We start from the raw sequence: 17,769 nt of genomic DNA on the forward strand, positions 1-17,769 counted from the left end.
TCACAGAGACAGAAAACTAGTAGAACATGAGTAGGCAACATACCCAAAACCATCTCTAGCAACGTGGGTCATTGGTGCCTATGATGAGAAACGATCATTCTGAGGAACAGAAGCAAAGTTAGAGTGGGCTGAGGAAAAGTGAGGAGGAAAAGAAATAGAGGTAGTAAGAAAGTCAAGTCCTAAGGAGAAGGAAGGGTGAGGTCATTGTTGGAGAGGACCGTAGGTCAAGAGAAGTCATAAGAATATGACATACTTCAGTGTTTAGAAGCGGAAGGATCCTGAGAAGTACAAGAGGTTGACTACATGAGCGAGAAAGGAGGGGTACTCCATGGTTCCCTGTTCCTGAGAGGGCGGGATGTCTCCCAATCTAAATTTAAAGGAGGCTGAGCAGGGTGGGACTCACCCAGAAAGAATAAGACTCAGAGAATGGGGTGGGTGTAGGTGCTGTAGGCTTCTCAGTTTGGCAACTGGAAGTTGACGGAGTTCCCATCTGGTAGCTTCTATTTTCTCTGTGAAGTAAGTGCAAGGACTCTTCCCAAATATGAATGAAGGGTGGCCAGGTCTCAGTGAAGGGGAGAGGATTATCATTTGAAGCAGCTGTGAGAAGCAAGGCAGTTCAAGGTCCGTTGGAAGGTGGGTTCTGGAGACCAGCGTGGAACCTTCTACCTCTCCTGGAACACAGTCTTCCAGAATGTGTCATGGTACTGACTCATCCCAGAATCCTTCCTTTACTGGGAAGACTTTTATTGAACCAAACTCTTGAAGAGTCAGCATGTTCAATGACAGAAAGATATTTTACATTGAAGGAAAAACGAAAAACATATTTTTTGTTGTTTTGCTTAGATTTTCTTCTCAGGCTTGTCACTCACATGGATCTAGGCCACTGTAATTTTTTTGACTTCTTGTCTTTGACATGGATTTAGGCCACTGTAATTTTTATTGACTTCATACCATGGGTTATCTGCCTAACAAATCTTTGTTTTTTTTCAATCTTCTTTTCATCTCTGTCAGCTCTTTTATTACAGACCATAATTTTCATTTGTTATATTTCCCATCCTTGCAGTGCATTGCAAAAGATATTATTATTGCTATTCTGTATACATGTTATTACTTTAGCTTTGCTGGGACTTCCCTGTGAATAGCAAAATGTGGTTTATGAAATCTGACAATCATTCTCATAATACCCTGTGCTACATTAAACTCATTCAAACAGCAATGTAGAAAGAGTCCCCACACTGCCAGCTTCCAGAGCTTCATGCTGCCTTTGTATTTGAAAGAAACTTCCCCATCCTTCTCTGCCTGGCACTGGAGGGGAGGCATTGCTTAACGCACAGGGCTCCCCTTGCTGGCTTTCACCATGTGATTAAGATTAGGTGTCTCCAGATCCATTCCAGTGTGCATAAATCTAACTATTTCAGTTCTTTGTCAAAGCTGTAATTTCTAAGAAAGTGATGCTAGATAGTCATTTTTTAGGTCCTTCTGTGAGAAGCTAGCAATGTATATAATTGGCATGGGTCATGGTCAAGAGAAAAAGTTCTCTGATCACATTGTCTGGGTTCAACCACTGGGCTTGGCCCTGACTGGCCCTTTCTTGGGCTGTTGGTGACTTCTTTCTGCCCCAGTTTACTAAAATATAAACATGCTATTCCTACTTCATATGTTGATTGAAGGATAAAAGGAGTTCATTCATGTCAAGCTCTTAGAATGGCACCTGTCACATAATAAGCACTTAATAAACTATTATATCAGCTTAGATATGGTGCTGATGCTTTGCATATCTGTTGTGTTCTGCTGCCTGCCCTTGGTGGCTGTTTCATTTAGGAAACTCTTTGTTTTGGTCTACTCTTAAAAGTAGGTTATTTTAGATTTAGTTTTTCCCAAAGTCTAAATTAATAAAGTCCATCATAATAAGTTTTATAGTATATGTAAGTTTAGGTATTATCTGCCACATATTTAATAACCAGTATCTAGTCCCCTTGCATTAAAAACAAGTCCCCCAGGCCCTGAACAGCCCTTTGATGTAGAGAGTATCTTAGCCAGCTTGGCATCGATGAAAACACTTGCATTTTCAGTTGTTTTAATCCATTTAGCAGTGGAATCAGGTGACTGAACTTTCAAAAAACATTCTTCCAAAAGTCTGTTCCACTGGAATCATTTGCTGTAAAATCCGACTGTGACTCGAAGCTGCCCAGTGCTCTCTTAATTGCAAGCCCCGACATTGCACTGGGGAGGACTTGCTTTGGGGGCCACCAGCAGGCAGCCATCTTTAGTGTCTGCTGTCACTGATGGCTGAGGGAATGGTTTTCCGATGAGATCAGGAGCAAATCCACTAAAGCAAAAGGGGAGAGAACTAAAGAGCTTGCAAGTGCAGAGAGGAGGGATGTGAGAAAACCTAAAAAAGCAAAAATACAAACTCTGGTGTGGGAGAGGGGGTAGCATGGGCGCCAAAGCCAACTTATTGCTACCAGCCCAGCTACTAGAATCTCTTCCCGTACAAGGATGAAGAGATATCCTGGCAAAGAACAATGAGGATGTCTGTGAAGTAATGCGAGGGGAGCCAGAAGCAGCCATGGGCTTGGGTTGGACCAGGTCCTGCCAGTAAATCTCCAGGAACATTTCTTCAGCACCAGCGTTCGCACCCAGTCCGTGCTGGCTTTGCTTGCTGGAGTCGCCAAGGAAGGGCTGTCCACACCCTGCCTGTGAGTGCTGGTGGGCACTGTGATGCCTCACCGCGCATGCTCCACTCACAGCACGTATTACTGTCCTCCTCAGCCCTTCAGCCCCCCTCAGCCCCTCAGCCACCCTCAGCCCCCCTCAGCCCCCCTCAGTCCTTTATGGACCCCCTCAGTCCCTGAGCACAGCTCCACTGTTGCAACTTAGCCGTGGAAGCAAAATCTAAACACAAATTAAGTGGCAGCTTTGGGGTTTAAAAGAAAAAGTAAAACTTTTCCATTTTAGAAACAGAAAACTTAATGTCTCCTGTGTCAATTCACTCTAAGTTCCCTGAAATGGTTTCATCTCTATGCTAATTTTATGCTGAAAATAGGAACTCCCCAGTGCCAGAAGAGGAAGAGAAGGGTCTCCAACTCAAAGACTATCTGAGTGGCGGGGAGTCAAGTGGACCCCTCAACTAGGGCCCACTGCGACCCCTTATCCAGCCAGCCCCATGCTGAGGCTTGCCATGGGAAGCCAAGGCCCTCGCTCCCCCCCCCCCAAGCCACTCCAGGCCTGGTTACATGTGGTTCTAGAATTGCCTGTTTCTTTTGGTAGAATGTGGGAGTTGAGGATGAAAACCCCATCTTAGTCATCTTTGAACCTGGAGCAGCTTCCTCAGAATAGGCCCTTGGCATACACCTGTGGACTTTTACAGTCCTGGCCTCTGGGGATACTGGGGGTCTGCCATCCAGCAGCTCCCGGGGCAAGTGTTCAGAGAAGACACTGGATCTCACCAGCTCTCAGGGGCACTTTATTAATCTAGTCCTGCCAACAGTAGTTTCCTGTCTCCTTTCATGCCTCATGATGCCCTTTTTTGTTTATTTTTGGTTGAAGTAAATAATTATTTACAGAAAGGGAGTCTACTTGTACCTTGGGGGCCAGAACTAGGACCAGTGGGAGAAAACTTAGAAAGTTTTCAGCTCATGGAAGGGGCCATTTGTGAAGGAGTGAGTCCCCATCATTGAATGTGTTTGAGCAGTATTAGGTGATTACACAAGACCACGGTCCTGAGGATGCCCAGCCAGGACTCAGGTCCCAGGATGCTGACAACTTGCTGTGGAGACCCCACTTACCAGGCCCAACATCTGGAACCTCAGCTGACAAATGGCTGTGGGTGTATAGCTTGATGAGTTTCCACATGGGCGGGTGCAGCCATGGCTCTGTGGGCTGTCTCAGAGGCCTTCAACTGGGGCTGTCAGCCCACCTGCGAAAATGCTGGCAGGACAGGCATGCTGGGGCCAGATGCAGCTCATCTTGAAAACAGAAAGGCTTTCTTAGAGACCTGGTTCCCAGGAATGTTGAGGAGGTTCAGAAGTGTGGTTATGTGCACGGGTTTTCTCTCTGCTTGATAAGAAGGCACAGTAGGCTCTGTGATTCCATTGCATTTATTTGTTCCTCTTGGGATGTAGAGCTGGACCCACATCACCTAAGGTAACCTGGAAGAGAGAAAAGTACATGATAAACAGTTTCAGGAAACCCAAGGAGCTGAAATGCATTTAGTCATTTGAAAGATAATGGAAATTGTCTCTCCTTTAACCATTTCCTTTCAGACTTAACTATATAGTGTTGTTACCTTTTTAATTCTATCACAAAATGACGCGCTGGCAGAATTCTGATGTGTAGGTGAAAAGCCAGTCACTAGCCAGCTGTGGAGGTGTAGTATAGCAGCAGGTAATAGAGCTTCCCTTGCTTTCCTTGGAAGGCATTGGTGATGCAGCTGAGTGTCGTGAGGGGTTTGGAAGAAGGTGACTGTAATCATGGAGGCACTGGCATTGCAAAAGCCCAGATACTAGAGGTGTACCATACCCCTTGGTAAACATGGAAGAAGACAAGGAGACTTCATGGCCACAGAAGGTCTAGGGCGCTGTACTTGAAAAGGCTGTGGCGTTAACTGATTGATTGCATTCAACTAACCAGGAAATACAGGGTGCCACCTACATGCAGTGCCCTATACTAGTAATGGTGGGTTATACAAAGAAGAATCCAGTAACTCCCTTAAAACATAGAACACTTACCTCTTCGTTTGCTTGCTTGCTTTGCCATTTAGACACAGCAAGACACATAATTATGTACAGTGAACACTTGCCTGATAATGACCAGTGCCAGTCAGAAGAGGTACCACCTAGATAACCCCATGAGTTCATATCAGGAGAGCAGCCAGCCTGATTATACAAGAATAGTATTGAGTCCTTTCCTATACAGCACTAAGAGCTCCAGGGATCTTGTCAATTGCAAGGAGAGAGAGTAGTTTAAGAAACATTTGGTACATGATAAGTTTGCTAGATACCAGGCATATAGAATGTTAGACACTGGAGATAGCAGAGATAGACAAAAAACCAAAATAATTAAAATGTGATTAAGATTATAACAAAAACAGGATTTGAACAAGAAAAAGAAGTACCATTCAACCTTAAAAATAGCCTCCTTTAATTAAAGCCTGTAATGCTAACTACTTGGGAGGCTGAGGCAGGAAGATCGCAGGTTTGGAGACCAGACCTGGCAGCTTAGCAAGACCCAGTTTCAAAATAAAATAAAAAGGGCTTGGGATGTAGCTCAGTGGTAGAGTGCTCCTAGGATCAATCCCCAGTGCTTCAAAAAGGAAAAGAAGGGGGAAGGGGGGAGCCCCTCTTTAAAAAACAAAAAAGCCAACTATCAAATACCAAAGGTAGAGCTAGCCGGCTAAATTCATAGAACCACAGAATGACCGAGCTAGACAAGTCCTTAGAATGATCTTTCCAAATCTGTTGCTTCACAGGTGGGGAAACAGAGACCCGATGAGGTAAAGATGCCAGCAACATTTAGCTAGCATTTCTCTTTGGCAGAGTGGGCAACTGCACCTTAACTTGAGTGGGTTGGAAAAGACAGATGCTATTTTCTCTACAAATATTTTGGCGGCTGCTGACTGACTCTCAGAGCTAGAGAAACACTTTCTAGTGTTGATGTGGAACTGTCTGTGTGTGTGGGTTTTCTGAGCCGCCGAGCGTTTCCACAGTCTTCTGCATGATTATTCCTAGCCCTCACTCCTTTAATGCCCATCATCAGAGTCTTCCCCTTGCTGTTCCTCTGCCTGGCTCCTTCAGAAGTCTCTGTACGCCGACAATAAATAGTAGGTCTGAAAACAGATGAGAGGTTTGTAAATTTGCCTTTTTCCCTCAAGGGATTATGTGGGGTTTCATAGCTTCAGTTCTGTTGAATTTTACTTCTAATGGTAACACTCATTTATAATGTGAGATTCGTTTTCTCTTTTATATGCATTTGATAAGCAGCCGCATAAGCAAATATTTAATTTATTTGTACTCTCATACTGTCGGACACACCAGGTAACGTGAATGATATTGCCAGTTCCCACTTGGGAGTAACTGCTTCTGAGGAAGCTTGGTGGGCACCCAGCACACTGCTCAGGTATCCAGGTGTCCCTGTGACACTGGAGGACCTGGTTCATTTTAGTCAGACAGCCCAGAGGGAAAGGGATCTCTAAAATTTGCTTAACTAAATGAATGGATTTTTAGATGTTTTTCACTGCTTGATTCAGACAAAACAATCTCTTTTTCTTTATGTAGCAAAAACCAAGGCATAAATGGATGGCTTTGAAAGCAGATCCAAGCTGTTTTGTTGTTTTTTCTTCTTTTTGTGGTGCTAAGAATGGAATCCAGGGCCTCACGCATGCTAGTCAAACACTCTATCACTGAACTACACCTGCAGCCCCGGCATATTCAAGTTTGAGTCCTGGTTTTACCTTAACTTCTCAGGGCCTCAAGTGGTTTTACTGGTATGTGTGGTAATACTTAATAGTGTTTCAAGAAAGTTAACATTTTAATAAACAATATAAGGCGCTGGCACAGTACCTGAAAAAACAAATAGTAACCTTCCTCTAAGAAAGAATAATCCTGGGATGGATAAATAGGGTCTTTCTTAACAGACCAAGTTGCTGTGGCCTCCCATAGTGTTGCCTGTGCTGGTAGTTACCCACTTCCATCAGTACCTCCTGTAGGAATCAATATAGGAAATGGTCCTTGTGTGTACATTAGTAAGTTTGCTGAGGATCTCATACCTTATATTGCTCAAAACTCCCTCTGAAAATGTTTGAAGAGTTCAATATCAAGAGAAATTTAACTTACCTCAATGTGCAGGTGAGTTTAACCTGGAGAATTCTGCAGCTGACCATGGTCTCGGTGCTACACTAACTGATGCTGACCCTCGCCATATTACACTAGGAGAGAGATTCAGAGGCTGCTACATGGTTTTACAGTCACAACTCAGGAGTCCCCAAATCCTGGCTCCTTATAAGCTTCTGAGACTCAAGCCTAGGGTGAAACAGTGGCTGCCAGGGTGCCACCTCCTTCATTGCAAGAGTCCCAATGCCCAGCCAGAGCTGGACCCTGGGCTAGTGGAGGAGTTGGGGAAGGAGGCTGAGTTGGCTCAAGCACACCTTCTACCTCATTCTAAACCCTCGTGTTCAGATCTCTTTCCAAGCTGGTATGACTCATGACTTTGGAAGGAGAGTAGGGAACAAAGAGAAGTAAGAAGGGGGTGAGTAACATTCCACTCCTTGCATTGACTCTTTATGTTTATTCATATTCAAGGATTATTTTGTTGAATATTTTCTTTTGGAAGCCTCTTTAAATCCTTTGTAAAATAAGATATAAATACCTATGTACAAGTTAAATACAGCATGTTAATTATATACGCACCAAAGCACAGGAGATTATGCCCATAATGCACAAGTATCTGAAGGGCATTCAGTGCTCGGGGCTGGCCAGGGATGGTTTGGTCACAGTCCAAGTCATTTGTGGTTTTTCCACTCCACATAAATCAGCCCTAACCACTTAACTGATATGTAACAGGCAGTGTCCCCTTCTAAACTTTAACCTCCAGAGAGCAGAGACCAGGTTCTTTACATTATAGTAAATGGCCCCAAACTGATCTGTAGCAAAGGTGTAAGGGATGACTGGAGGAGTGAGGATGTTATAATGGGGAAATTGTTCACAATAAATGCAATGTTGGAATATAATATTTTATAAGGAAATGGCATTTCAGACAAGTTGTCATTACTTGGGTACTTTCAGAAATTGTTCCCCTGACCAGATGCTACTGAGATCCTGCTTCCATGGATAGATAAGCACGATTCCTCCCTAGCATGCACAGCACTCAAGCCTGACTTGTTTTAAATAACCACACTTTAAAAGTGTCTCCATTCGGTTTATTCTCTTAGAAGGTTATCATCTGATTTACATTGCTCGTTTTCTTGGTAGACCCTGCTCCTCTCACGCTATAAGGCTTCAGCTGGGACTCTAATTGTTAATGAAGATCGAAATCAGGTGGCTTTACTGAAGTCATAGGTACTTGGAACATTTTTATTTTTAGTGTCTTTATTATGCCCACCCAAGACTATATATTCAGAAGTCTGCAGTCTATGCCTGACTATGTAAAGACTGGAGTGTTCACACAGTATCATAAATAATGAGTGTCAGTGAACTCATTATGGTAACTCCTTAGGTAATTACTCTCTGCCTTAGTTCGGGGACTTATGGTAGCAGAAGCTAAAATTATTCCATCTCAAGACAAACCCTGAGGTGGCTGTTAGAGTTAAATATAATTCATTTGCAGCATGTTTATTATAGTTAAATTTAACTAATTTAGGGCCTGTTGCTGGCCAGCAGCTGAGGAGGAGGATGTTTCAGCGTCCACAAGCTCCTCAGAAAGAAAAATGAGGCTCCAGAGCCCAGCTTTCATAACATGACGCAAGAGTTACTCCCACTCTGTCTCCATCCTTCCTGTCCCCAGAGTTGGATGGGTTTGTTGCTGAGAGTGGTTGGCTAATGGGAGACCAAGGTATTGGATTGATGTGGTGTAGCAAGAGGAAATATCCGCATTAAACTGGGGTTCTGCTTGGTTCCTTCCTCTGCCCCTCTTGGAACTTTCCGGAGCCTCAGAATGAACAGTTCTATCTAAGGTCATGGAGATAGGAGAGATTTCTCAACGGACTGTGAGGCTCCCTCCTTTCATGTTCCCTTCCTCTCTACCTCACAGGGAGGACTTGGGTGCTAGTTCTTCATAGGCTTGGAAAATAGTTTGCTCTGGGGAAAAGAAAATGTGAAAGAGGGACTTCTTCAAAGAACCAAACACTTGCTTAACTTTTCAAACATGATTCCATGGAATGAAGACTTTTTAGAGTAAACTTAGGCCTCACAAGAGCTCTTCACAGTAAAATGACTTACTTTACCCATGACATGGCAGGGACAATCATGGGAGAAATCACAGTCCAGTGAGAGGTGGTGACTTCTCAGCTGTCAGCTTTTGTCTAGGAACAAAAGCCATGAACCACTGCAGATGGGCTGTTCCTCAGAAGGCAGGGACTAGGCCAGGAGAGGAAACAAAATCCTGATCATCACGAGGAGATTGATTGGAGGAAAAGCTTTGTCCTACTTTTCCATAAACATATCATGTTTCTACTCTGGAAATGTGTGTTCTGTTTTGATTGCTCAAGACTAAGTGGCAGTTGGAAAGAAACTGCCAAGAGGATGAGGAAATGGACTCAGGAGTCAGTAGGTAGCTGTGTGAAAATAAAGTTGGAAACCAGCAAGGCCCCTTGGGGGGAAGACAGGAGTGGAAAGAAGACGGCATTGAAGCCTGTGGACTCTAGAGCAGTTTACTGGCTTCCTTCACTAAATCCAAGGTGCAGAGTCAGCAGGTAGACGTGCCCACCTGCTCTAAGAGTCTACCCTGAGACTCCATCCAGGAGAGCCGCTCCCCCTTAGCATCCCCACCCACGTCTGGCCATTGGGTCCCAAGGTGACCCAGCTTGCAAATGACAGAGCTTTCTGACCAAACCACGCCTACTTCCCTTGGACCAAGACTCTTCTGAAAACTCTCCTTTTCCATTCTGCACAAACAAATTTTGGCCATAGAAATAGTTTGTGATTTTAGTGAGCATGCTGTAATATAAAAGCTAAGCTGTGTGGGTTACCTATTTGAGATAGGTAACTTCTAGAATCCTGGTCACAAAGCAAAGATTTTAGTTAAGGCTGTGAAAGAAAATTAAGGACAAAAAATAAAAAAGCTTTTCTACACTTCTCTCTTCTTCTGTGTCCCCTCTGCCCTCCTGAAGCGTCGCTACAGCTCAGTCACTGCTTGGTATGATCCCGGGCTAGACTGCAAGTGGACCTGTCAGAATGAGGACACCTTGATCCATGATGGAAGCTAAGTTTGGTCACCACTCTCTCAGTTCCTGCCCTAGAGTGTGGAGACATCATATTTTGCTTTTGGAACAGAATCGCCTTTGCATAGTGACAGTAATGAGATGAGATGGGCCACTGCAATCAGTGTGGCCCTCTGGGCTCTCCCACTGTGACACAGAATTCCTAAACATTTATTAGGGAAAGGTGTGAGTAATTAACATAACCGAAGACCTGTGGAGGCTGTAACTATGAAGGAAATGTCTCTCATCTGCCTTTTTGCTGGCCCCTGCCGCATACCTCCGAGCGGTGCTTCCTGTGAAGGCAAATCAAATGACTGAATGGATTCTAAAAGAACTTGAGGTAAACACAAACAATTCAAGAAGTACCTCCCTTGTTGATTATAATCCTGTGTTAGTTTCAAGTCTTCTTGCACTGTGAGGGCAGAAGCCACATCCCATTTTGCTGGGTACACGGTGCCTGGTACATATTTGGGAGATCAGTCGTGATGTATGGAGCCAAAGTAAACTGGTTCTCCAAGTTTACTGTTTCTCCAACCCCTACTTCTGCCATCAGAAGGACTCTGTCAGGACAACACTCTTTTGTCTCCTTCCTAGGACACCACAGTGACAAGGCCATAAGACTGGACCTGTTCACTGTGGTTCCTGTGTCCAAGGAAAGTAAGAGGAGATACGTGTTAGCAAGGATACCATCACAGTGGCTTTACTTTTTAAAATGGAGCTTGGACAGCCAAGAATTCTCTGCTCCCTGGCATTTGTGCAGAATTCATCTAAACTTACGCTAGTTGAACTTGTGCGAGCTCTGTGAAAGTGAGGGGCAGACAAAAGAAACATGGAGACTTTCCAAGAAATGAAGCTGATTATCCTTATTGCTGATCAACTCAGCTTGATAGGCAGTGTAGAGCAGAGCTTCCCAAATAGGGTGCCTTAGTACTCACATGGCACCCACAGGGGCACCATCTCCCCAGCTCTCTTTGAACACCTAGGTATATCGAGTAGGAATGAATTCTACCTACAGATTATACATGTGTATATATTTTATACATCCTGGGAAACAGGAATTTTATACAATGTGATGCTCTCTGTGTTCATCTCTGGATGGCAGGGTTATGGTCTCTCTTAATTACTTTGCTTATTTTAAATTTTATATCATGCATATAAATTAATCACAAATTCTCTTCTTCTTTCAGTACTGGGAGGTGAACTCAGGGGTGCATAACCATGGAGCACCATCCCCAGCCCTTTTTATTTTTTATTTTGAGACAGGGTCTCACTAAGTTGCTTAGGGCCTTGCTAAGTTGCTGGTCAAACTTGCTATCCTCCTACCTTAGTATCTCAAGTTGCTGGGATTACAGGCATGTGCCACCATGCCTGGCAATCATTTAATTTTCAGTTCAACCAAATACTAACCAGAATGTTGAAATGAGACCAAGGTTTGATGATCCAGCCAAAGATTAGATAGATAGAGAGATAAACATAGATATATTGTATATCGATTATATACACACACACACACACACACAAACACTGACCTAGAAACCATTTGCCCTGGAGATATGTCCTCTTTTTTTTTTTTTTCAAATATAAAAATGACTATTTTCAGTCAGTGCATTCTTGTCCAGAAAAAAAAAGCAAAGAAATAGGAAAGCAGATGTCACAAATCAGAGAAATTATTACATCTTGATATATTCACAGCATTTATTTTCTTTGCCTCTAAAAACCTAATATTGGTAACAGCCCAAGTAGCCAGCTTTCTTCATTTCTAGATATTCTCCTACAGTTCATTTCCTGATGGAGCCATCAGGAGGAAAACCTACCAGTCAAGTGTTCGATCTGATTGGCCAACTGTAGAGGACGCTGGTGGTTAGATCCCTAGAGGGTGGGGACCCACACTGAAGCTGTGGGAATTCTTGTCTCCCAGCAACTATAGATAAGGAATGATAATTTGATAGTTTTCTTTTAAGTTTACAAAATGTTTGTGGTCATTCAGATTTTTTTTTCCACAACAGTTCTATGAATGCCTTTTTTTTTTCCTTTTTTTTGGCCTAGGCTCAGATTCTTATGGGGTGAGTGTGGGTAGGAGGTGATGTTTGCCTTCTCATGTAGGAACTGCTATAGCCTAAATGAGATCGATATTGTTTAGTTCTTCTGGGAGAAGTACTATTTTTGCCAGTTCCCAACATTATAAAACACTTCCATATTTGGAACTGTGGCATTTTGTACTCAGATGGATTTTTTAAAAGAACTTGTCTGGTCTAGTTCCTTCATTATGCAAGTGGAAATCTTGAGACCAACACAGGTGGAAAAAAGGCCCAAAGTCACAAGAAGTGGTTAGTGATAAGCTGCACCAGAACCCCCTTCTCTTTCTGACTTCTAATGCTCTTTGGTTTTTACCTAAAATTCTCCAATCATTACGGGGATTTCTTTTCTTTTTTTTTTTTTTACTAAAGTCTTCCAGGGTAGCTTCAGTGGTAAGCTGTTGTGATCAGCCTGCACTGGCCCTGATTTTGATCCTTCAGCACTGCCAAACGGTTAAAAATAAATTCCTATCCTGCATGTTTGGGTGAAAACAAATAAAAAGTATAGTGCCCACCACAACATAGGGGGTCAGTAAATATTTGGTGAAGAAGGTAAACTTGCATATTTATTACCTATCAACTTAATAAAAAATACATACATACATACATATATACGTACACACATACATCCTGGGTAGCAATAGCATGTGCACTATTGGCCCAAGGACCTGATTATCATGTGTCTCAAGTCTCTGTGACTCTGTTCAAAAGATGACCTAAAGAGAAATGACAGAGAATTTTAGGAGACAGAGAAAACATGTTCCTTCTCAATGAAAAATCTCCCACAATCATCATGATGAGAAAGCAATACACATCTATATACATGTGAGTGGGGATTGGGGGGAGAGGGGTAGAGAGTGGGGGTGGTACTGGGGATTGAACCCAAGGGCATATAACCACACCACATCCCCAGCCCTTTTTATTTTTTATTTTGAGACAGGGTCTCACTAAGTTGCTTAGTCCCTGGCTAAATTGCTGAAGCTGGCTTTGAACTTGGTGAGCCTCCTGCCTCAGCCTCCTGAGTCCCTGGGATTACAGGTGTGCACCATGGGGCTCAGCTATTGATGTGTTTTGATATTGACGAAGTATTATCTACAGTAACTGTTTAGTGATGAAATATGTACTTGTTATTCCATGTGTGCCAATTTTTTTAAAAATCCTACTAAATTAGGGTAAGTCATAGAACAAGAGCAGGAAGACTATCACCTAGTAGCTACATAGCACATTTTTGTTTTAGGTTCATGTTTCGTGGCTCTCATATTTCATTTTGAAAGAGTGACTTAGAAAACATGAAGTACAGTGTAGGTGCCTCAGAGAGCTGATCTTTACCAAAATGAAGTAGTATGTTGAGAGAAAAACAAAACAAACCTGGACTAATTCATAAATAGCCTCCAGAAGGCACACTGCTTTTATCATGGTTTCCGTTAGCTAGCATCCGGTAGGAAGTTAAATTTCAATGTCTTCCTGCTCTTTTTCCTCATATTGAACATCGTGGTCGTAATCATGGCATATGCTGCTCTGAACCTGTGGTGAGAATCATTCGTTTATTTAAGGAAAATTCGATTTTTTTTAATTGAATGAAGGAAGCATTTAAAGTATAAATTAAAGATAACTAACTAATAATATTCAATATGGCTAGGCTCATACAAAAAAAAATAATAAAATAGCAGTCAACACATCCTGACTCAAGTTTGTGACCAGCTTCATTTAATACGGTCCATCCAAGTATGCAAGAAGCTTGTCTTAATGGCACTTAAAAATGTCGACTTTAGTTATTAAGGAAACTCCCTTGATCTGAGTGTTAGATGAGTGAAGGGCTTCTTTTTTTGTCTTTTATTGGTGGTTTTATTTATCTGATTCTTCTCTTTCTCTCCTGTGTTCTCAGATTAGGCCCTTACCTCCAATTGCTTATCGTATTTGCTAAACACCAATAATGTACATATTCAGCTGGATACAAATTCAGATTCATATAATCTTCCATTTTTAAATCACGAGGCTAACAACATATTTTATTGCACATGACTATGGTGTCCTAGTTTGGAATCTGCTTTAATTCTCAATAATATTCTAATCAGACTATCCCAGAGAGCAGAGCTAGCCATGAGGACATTTACAACGTCACATTAAAGTGGACCGCATGCCACTTGCCTTGTGATAATGTATTAAATGATTGCAAATAAGATTGTATGCAGAAAATCTTAAAGCATATGGAGTCATATATCTGAATGTGAAAGTTTTATTTTGTTCAGTTATCTATTAAATGCTCCCAAACTCACTAGGGCTCAGCTGTGCTTTTATTCTATATTAGTTGGAGAGGATCTTAGTAGTCAGCTTAACTGTATATGCCATCTTATGACTACAAGATTCTCTCCCTCATTCTTGAATTGTCCCCAATATTTGCTGCTGCCTACAGTCAATATAGATGGACTTGATCCAACTTAAATGCTGTCTCAATATTTACCTAGTACAAAAAAAAATCCATTTGAGAAAACCAGAATATAGTTATTCCTGGAAAAACCAAGGGATGTTTATTACTGTTGGAAAGAATTATTTTAAAGATCTATCTCAAATTCAGAGGCATATTTATATTTAAAGTACTCACACATCTAAGATCATTCTTAATTAATTTCACAAAATCTTATTTTCATTAAAAGCATTTTAAAGATTCCAAATTTTAAATAAACTGAAGATGTTTAACTTTTGTATGAACTGTTAATCAGAACAAATTCTTTATCAAATGAGATGTCTGACTTTCTCTGTATATGGGCATGCCATATATGCTGAGAATCAAAACAGCTGTGATTAAGAAGGACTGGACCTTAAGGGAATTGTAAAATAATAAACATTTTTGTTCAAATGCTTTCTTTCATATCCTCCTAGCCCCTATCCCACTTTCTCCCCTGCAAGGTAAAAATGCCCCTGCCCTGCCCCCTTGCACCATAATATCTGCTTAAAACTTGGCAGTGAGCCAACATAATCCTGTTCTGCTAGCTAGTCTTCTTTGATAGTAGAACATGGAGTTGCTTTTCTCTAGATACTTTTATTAGAGCCATAGCCCAAGATCCCCTGTGTGGGAGCAACTCCTGCAGGTGCTAGATAGGACCCCATTAACAACAGTGGCCACAACACTGCTTTGAGAAAGTATCCTGGCTCTTCCATGACTAGGACAAAGGAGATTGGGCCCCCCACTTAGGGAGAGTCAGAGAGGGGCTGTTCCCAAAGTCTAGCACCACTGTTCTTCCCCTGCGAATTTGGATGCAAAGAAGGGTATGCATCTCTCTCACTTCTAGTTTTGCCTTGCACTTACTTGAAATGTCTGTTTTACCCTCTGATTGAAAAATTTTTGAAGGTAAGAATTGTGTCTTGTGCCTGGCAAAAGGAGGCCCACAGTAAGTGAGTATGGGAGGAAAGAGGGAATCAGTCAATCTGTCAGGCAATCAGTTAATCCAGGTGGCCACCAGGAGACTACAGATTCAAATGGTGATATTGAGAGTTGCAAGGAACAGATGGATTTAGGAAATAGGAAGGTTAAACATAAGAGAAAAAGAGTTGAGTGGGGAGCAAGGAGTTGAAGCCTCTGAGGTGTTGAATTAAGCAGAAGGGAAAACCCAGGCAGCACTGGAGGAAACCAGGAAATCCACAAAGGGAAATTCAGAGGGAAGTTGACAGATGTGCTTTTAGATGAGTTGAATGAAAGTTTGGGAATAGTTTGTCAATTTTTTTTTTTCTCAAAGAAGGTGACCTCTCCCATTTCCCTCCCCTTACTGTCCTTCACCCAATTTCCTGAAGATCTGATTCCAGGTAAAATCACTTTCGAGCCGGAAAAAAAAATTTTTGTAGACTTAACAAGTGTGTTTTCTAAAGAACATTTCCATGGATCCCTAAAGATCAGCATCATTTGTAGACTAGAGAGAAGGATGGGAGGGAGATGGGACGTCTAAGACTGCTGCCTTGAGGAGCTGCTCTCCTGTCCTGTAGGAGGGACCTGCAGGCAAGGGTCAGCTTTGGCATCTTTCAGAGGCACCAGGTTGACATTAGAGAAAGGACACTTTTACCATCTGTTGTCACATGTGCACCCTTAGCCACTTCTGGTAGTGTCTAATAATGTCCAAGAAAGAAGCCTCACCCACTTTATACCCAACCACTCTTTGCCACCCGAGGGCTGCTTGGGTACCATTTTCTTTCAGTCTCATCATCTTGGGGCTCTGAACACCTCCCATTCCTACATTCTTCAGAAGTACCAAAGAGGGAGCCAGTTAGCTGAGTGGTATGTGGACTAGCCTGAAAAGATCCTGGTATGTGCTCCTTAAAGTCTAGTAAATAATTATGTTTTGAACTCCTAGTTCTCCAAGGTTTCAGAATGAGCTCTCTTTTCCAAGGACTTCTCCAAAAATTCTACCAGATGATGGAATACCTCCTGGAATTTCTCCCCACTGTCTGTTTGATAACCCGATGAGTTAGGCTGTAGTCTTGTCTCGATCCTGAAGCGGCGCCCCTTGGATCAGAAGGAATGTCTGAAACATTGATTTGTGGTCAGAATAGTAAGCTAAGCTCTAGGAACATCCTGCCAGAGGCCTGTCCTTAGAAAATGGCCTGACAGAATTTTTTGCCAGTGGAGAGATGACATGCTGCAGCTGACCTTCTGCTGAAGGCCAGAAAATAGGTGACAAAGCAAGCCTCCTCCTTTCTTACATTTCCTTGAGGCTATGCTTCTTAGGGGGTGATATCCTTGGTCTCCTTGGAGAGGCTGTGTCTTGTAAGATGTTAAAAGTAGGTGCTCAGTTGACTGAAATGGGCCACTGGAATGTGATCCTGACCAAAATGCATCCTGGAGTCACCAGCTTCCTCTCCCTGTTTCCTTTAAAATCCAAACAAAACCTGGAAGCCCCCCAGATCAGCACGCCCTGTTGCATGTTTGGTTTTCCCACTCAGCACCCCCTACACACACACGTGTGGCCTGGGCTACTTTTATCCTCTTTCTCCCCAGTTCTTCATACTTGATCTGCACCGTCTTTTGTCGCCAGGCTTGCCAGCCCTTCCCAGGTGGTTCATTTCTCCACAACATTGATCACTTCCTTCGCCTCTCTCTTTCCAGGATCCCCTCAACAGTGCAGTGGCTTTCAGGAGATTGGAAATAATGGAGAGGAATCTATTTTAGTTGAATTTCTTTTTTTTCAATTTTTTTTATTTATTTCTTACATACATAACAATAGTGGAGTGCATTACATTCATAATTATCCATTCACAGCACAGTTTTTTATAACTCTGTATATAAAGTATGTTCACGCCAAATTATGCCATTATGCATGAGCTCTCTTATTTTTTTGCATACAATTCTTAATACACCTTTATACCACAATTTATCATTTCTCTGTTTGTATATAAGATATGTTGACACCAAATTCACATATTCATACATGCATTTTGTATAATGATGACTGTCTCCATGCTATTCATCTTCTCCTTCCCTTTCCCTCCCACCCCTATTCCCTATCTAGAGGTAATTTTCCTCCCATGCTCTCCCCCCTGCCCCACTTTGAGTCACCCCCCTTATATCAGAGAAAACATTCGGCATTTGTTTTTTTGGGATTGGCTAACTTCACTCGAATTTCTACTTTGCTGTTGTGAAAGTTGACTATGATTTATCACCATAAGGAATTTCTTACTGGCCCTGTAGCTAGGGTAGCACTGAAGAGCAGCTGTCTCTTTAGAGGAAGGATTCTTGCATTTCCTGATTCTCCAAGTGCCTGGTCCCCCACAACTCCTGTATCTTTGGCCTGA

General features: G+C 42.4%; 1 protein-coding gene across 13 annotated transcripts in view; it reads left to right on the forward strand.

The window, feature by feature from the left end:
* Positions 1-17,769, forward strand: part of Fars2 (phenylalanyl-tRNA synthetase 2, mitochondrial) — a 509,560-nt gene that overhangs the window by 395,510 nt on the left and 96,281 nt on the right. The gene's annotated exons all lie outside the window — the stretch shown is intronic.

Source organism: Marmota marmota, unplaced genomic scaffold, assembly GCF_001458135.2.
Source record: "Marmota marmota marmota unplaced genomic scaffold, marMar, whole genome shotgun sequence".
NCBI classification, from domain to species: domain Eukaryota; kingdom Metazoa; phylum Chordata; class Mammalia; order Rodentia; family Sciuridae; genus Marmota; species Marmota marmota.